General features: G+C 37.7%; 1 pseudogene across 1 annotated transcript; it reads left to right on the top strand.

The window, feature by feature from the left end:
- Window positions 1-2604: 2604 nt before the first annotated feature.
- LOC306657751 (olfactory receptor 1-like) lies at window positions 2605-3320 on the top strand (annotated as a pseudogene). The gene has a single exon. The product of its transcript is annotated as an olfactory receptor 1-like (transcript).
- The last annotated feature ends 2529 nt before the right edge of the window (window positions 3321-5849 follow it).

Here is a 5849-nt window from a genome sequence, read left to right as displayed (position 1 = left end):
GAGAACTATACAACACTAAAGAAAGAAATTAAAGAACACCTTAGAAGATGGAAAGATCTTCCATGTTCTTGGATAGGAAGAATTAATATTGTCAAAATGGCCATACTACCTAAAGTGCTATACAAATTCAATGCAATTCCAATTAAAATCCCAATGACGTACCTTACAGAAATAGAGCAAGCAATTATGAAATTCATCTGGAAGAATAAGAAACCCAGAATAGCTAAAGCAATCCTTAGCAGGAAGAGTAAAACAGGGGGTATTGCAATACCAGATCTTCAACTCTACTACAAAGCAATAGTAACAAAAACGGCATGGTATTGGTACCAAAATAGAAAGGTAGATCAATGGTACACAATAGAGGACACGGACACAAACCCAAAAGAATACAATTTTCTCATACTAGACAAAGGGGCCAAAAATATGCAATGGAGAAAAGATAGCCTCTTCAACAAATGGTGCTGGGAGAATTGGAAATCCATATGCAACAGAATGAAACTAAACCCATATCTCTCACCATGCATGAAACTAAACTCAAAATGGATTAAGGACCTCGGAATCAGACCAGAGACCCTGCAGATTATAGAAGAAAAAGTAGGTCCAAATCTTCACCTTGTTGGTCTAGGATCAGACTTCCTTAACAGGACTCCCATAGCACAAGAAATAAAAGCTAGAATCAACCACTGGGATAGATTCAAACTAAAAAGCTTTCTCTCAGCAAAGGAAACTATCAGCAATGCGAAGAAAGAGCCTACAGAATGGGAGAATATCTTTGCCAATCATACTTCAGATAGAGCACTAATCTCCAGAATCTATAAAGAACTCAAAAAACTCTACTCCAAGAATTCAAATAATCCAGTTGACAAATGGGCTAAGGAAATGAATAGACACTTCACAGAAGAAGATCTACAAGCAATCAACAAACATATGGAAAAATGTTCAACATCTCTAGTAATAAGAGAAATGCAAATCAAAACCACCCTAAGATTCCATCTCACCCCAATTAGAATGGCGATTATCAAGAATACGAGCAACACCAGGTGTTGGCGAGGATGTGGGGAGAAAGGTACACTCATACACTGCTGGTGGGGCTGCAAATTAGTGCAGCCACTCTGGAAAGCAGTGTGGAGATTCCTTAGAAAACTTGGAATGGACCCTCCATTTGACCCAGCTATCCCACTCCTTGGCCTATACCCAAAGGACTTAAAATCTGCATACTACAGAGATACAGCCACATCAATGTTCATAGCTGCTCAATTCACAATAGCCAGACTGTGGAACCAACCTAGATGCCCTTCAATTGATGAGTGGATAAAGAAACTGTGGTATATATATACAATGGAATATTACTCAGCCATAAAGAATGATAAAATTATGGCATTTGCAGGCAAATGGATGAAATTGGAGAATATCATGCTAAGTGAGATAAGCCAATCTCAAAAAGCCAAAGGACAAATGATATCACTAATAAGTGGAGGATGACACATAATGGGGGGGAGGGAAGGGTTAGTGTTAGGGTTAGAGTTAGGGTTAGGGAGGGGAGCAATTATGGAGGAAGGAACTACTGTATAGAGGGTAAAGAGGGGTGGGAGGGGTGGGGGGAAGGGAAAAAACAACAGAATGAATCGAACAACATTACTCTATGTAAATTTTTGATTACACAAATGGTATGCCTTTACGCCATGTACAAACAGAGAAACAACATGTATCCCATTTGTTTACAATAAGAAAAAAAAAAAGATTGAGAATCCATTTTCTCCGAACTTTTGTACAGAATGGAAGTGTGGATTAAAATTTAAAAATCTGAATATGGAAGTCCAATTTTTCCATCACCAATTATTAAAGAGACCATTATACTAACTTTCTACCAGTACAATGAAATATCTAGTACAGTCAACTTATAAACAGGTTCATTTAAGCTAACAGTGAGAGGTTCAGATGCCAAATGGCTGCCATGGCCAGACCAGCCCTTGTATTATCCCCTCATGTGGCAGGATAGTGATGGCAGAGCAAATGGAGAAGAAGGAGTGCATCTCCAACCAGAATGCAGAGTTCCACAATCCTTTTCAAAGTCATCCACGATGACCTGAGGACTTCCACAATGTCCTGCCACTAAACTACAGCAACTCTGAATACTGCAATCCTGAGTCTAGGGCTTTACATATGAACCCTTGTCGGGAGGGGGTTAGTCAACATTAAACCAATAGTAAATTAGGCATAGGAAAAGACTAGCAACAATATCTAATCATAAAATAGAACTATTTAAACAACATATTGTAATAAAATTGTCTTAGACATCTCTCTTTTTCCCTGTCTCCCTAAATATTATTGTACTATATTCATTCTTCTTCTCTTGTCATTGGAGTTACATAATAATGGGAAAAATCCAAACTTTCATCTCATAATTCTTCCTCCTGGGCCTGACCATCCAGTCAGAACACTAAAACCTGTTCTATGCCTTATTCCTGACCATGTAGCTTGCCACATCATGAGGGGAACTCTTCATCATCGTCCTTGTTCATCTACATTCCCATCTCCACACACCCATGTATTTGTTTCTCAACATCTTTGTCTATCTCTAACCTCTGGTTCTCCTATTTCACAATGCCCAAATTGCTACAGAACATGCAGAATCAATTTCCATCCATCCCCTATGCAGGCTGCCTGACCCAAATTTACTTCTTTCTATTTTTTGGAGGCCTTGGGAACTTAACCTCATGGCCAGGGCCTATGACCAGTATGGGCCATCTGCTTTCCTCTGCACTCCTCCACCATCATAAGTCCCAACCTCTGTCTCTCCCTGGTGGCGCTGTCCTGGGTGCTGACCACGTTCTGTTCCTTGTTGCACACTCTGCTGATTCCCAGATAGTCCTTCTGGGCAGACAATGTGATCCCACACTTTTTCTGTGAACTATCCGCCCTTGTGAAGCTTGCCTGCTCTGACGCTCACGTTAATGTGTGGGTGATATTTATTATAGGAGGACTGTTGTCATCCCATTCTTACTCATTCTTGTGTCCTACACAAGGATTGTATCCTCCATTCTCAAGGTCCCTTCTGCTTGAGGTATCTATAAGGTCTTCTCCACCTGTGGTTCTCACCTCTCTTGGTGGTGCTGTTCTATGGGACAATCATTGGTCGGTACTTATGTCCATCAGCTAATAATTCAACTGTGAAAGATACTGTTGTGTCTCTGAAGTACACAGTCATGGCTCCCATGTTGAACCTCTTCATCTACAGCCTGAGAAACAGACATACAGCAGGATCCCTAGGAAGAGACCTTTGTAGGAAGAAAATTCCCTTGTGTGAGAAGGGCTTTTAACATGATTTTCACATTACTATTAGTGACATTAATATTGGAATATTTGCCCACACTTTTCCCTCATGATGGGAACTTCGGTTGAAGTAGCATACTACATAATTGTTCAACAGGCAAAAGAAAGATATGGCTGAGTAATGAACTAGGGAAAGTGGTCTTGGGGACCTGGCTTTGCCCTCCTCTTTGTCTTTCCCAGGTTATGCTGGAGAAGCCTATGTGAAAGCTACATTTTATGTGCTCTCCAGTTCTTACATGATTAAATTATTCCTAGGCCTTTCAATTTTTTCTCAAATCTGTTTTGACTATGATATCATTTTAAAATAGTTCTCCATAATCTCAGATTGATACTCAATAACTGCCCAGTATCTCAATCTCCCAGCAAACACCTAGAGTCTCCTGCATAATATTCCTACACAATTTGTCATCATTCTCTCTCCTAACTTTCCTATACACCTTATTTATTTTCATGTTTACATTGCCTTTTATTTCCTGTCCTATCAACAGTTTTCTAACTCCTTGTACAATCATGTTAGTAAACAATTTTGTGCTCACCTATAATTAACTAATCCACAGTCTCTAGAATTTTTGACCCAGAATGGGTTGAAAAGTTAGAGGCTATAGGAAAATTTTAGTTTTTTAGGTTGCCCTTCTTCTTTTATTTTGATTTTGCAGAAGCTTCTCCTGTGTTTTATTATGCCCCATAAAAATTCAAAGGAAGTAGAGAAGACATTATAATTTATTTGAAGAGTAAAATCTATCATCAACTTTCCATGCCACCCAATGGGTCAGTTGTTAAGGCTCTGCAAGATCAGAGACTGAAGATTCTTTTAATTTTTTCCCACTTCCAAATGAAGGTTAGCAACCATCCTTTTATAAAAGTGTAGCACCCCCATGGCATGGATGGTTTCTTGCCTTTGTCCACTCATTTCCTTAGTTGCCCCCTCTAAGTGATGATATTCAAATCCATTCCTTTCATATAGTCTCCTGACTTCACTACTTTATCTGAATGCCAGATCTTTCTCCAGAGCTCTCAACTCTCCTTTTTAAAGCTTTAATTCTATATTTATATTTTATTGTTAAAATTTGTTCTTTTTAGGTATACGTGATAGTAGAGTGTATTTTGACATAGTATACATACATGGAGTATACGTTATTCTAATTCGGATCCCTTTCTTGTGGTTGTACATGACGTGGAGTTTCACTGATGGTGAACATGGGAAAGTTATGTCCAATTGATTCCTCTGTCTTTCCTATTTCTATTCCTTCTCCTTTCCCTTCATTCTACTTTGTCTAATCCACTGAACTTCTATTCTCCCCTGCCCCATTTTTGTGTGTTAGCATCCACATATCAGAAAGAACATTTGATTTCTGGTTTCTCAGGATTGGCTTATTTTATGGCATGATAATCTCCATATCCATTCATTTACTGGCAAATGTCTTACTCTTTTGTAGCCAAGTAATATACCATCATGTGTATATCTCATTTTCTTTATCCATTTATCTGTTGAAGGACATGGAGGTTATTTTCATTTGCCCACGGGACATTTCCATTTAAGAATGTGGACAGTTCAATCTCAGCATGAAGAACCTAGAACTCTAGGTTTCCTTCAACTCTTTCTTCATCCATTTTGTCATATCTAAAATGACAATGAAATCTCCCACTTAGTTACCTTTTCTATGTGCATATGTATATTCATAAAAGGAGATTATGCTTCCTACATTATTTGCATTATGCTTTTTCCATTGAATATTATTCTGAAATATTTTGTCACTTTCCATGTGGTTGTTAAGGTAATACCAGTTCTTATCTTAAATAAACTCTGACATCTCATAAGACAGAATTATCAGTGACAAGATAGATGATTAATATTTAAATTATACTCTTTGAAAACAAAAATGTAATGAAAAGGTCATGAAGAATATATCCTATAATAAATAGGACTGAAAATAAGATTCAGGAACTGAAGGAAGGAAATCAACTTCCACTGAGAGATATCAAAAACTACAGTATTAAGAATGTAAAAATGGCCCCATAAGCCATGTCTCTTAACATTTTTAAAGTTTTTATTCATTTTAAACTGAAACAAAATATAAATATTATACATGTAACTAGAGTACCAATTAATGTTTTGATACATGTGCACCTTGTATAATGCTTAAATCAGGTTAAACAACATCTCCTCAAACATCTATTTCTTTCCATGAAAACTTTCAAAAGCCTTTCTTCTGTCTTCTTGAAATGTACTGTGCATATTGTAATCTATTACCTAATATACAATAGAACACTAGAAATACTTGCTCCTGTGTAACTGTGTCTTAGTGCCCACAGATCAACCCTACCTCCTCACTCTTCCTTCATTGCTGCCTCTTACCAGCTTCTGGTCCATTCTACTCTCAGTTTCTATGAAACTGATCTCTTTAGATTCAACTTAAGAGTGAGCTCATGTAACACACTCTCTCTCTGCCTGGCCATATCACTTTCCATAATAAACTCCTGTCTATCTATGTTCTCATAAATCAAGGATTTTATTT

The sequence above is a fragment of the Sciurus vulgaris genome (genome assembly GCF_902686455.1).
Source record: "Sciurus vulgaris genome assembly, chromosome: 3".
Lineage (NCBI taxonomy): Eukaryota > Metazoa > Chordata > Mammalia > Rodentia > Sciuridae > Sciurus > Sciurus vulgaris.
This window is presented reverse-complemented; position numbering and strand designations above follow the sequence as displayed.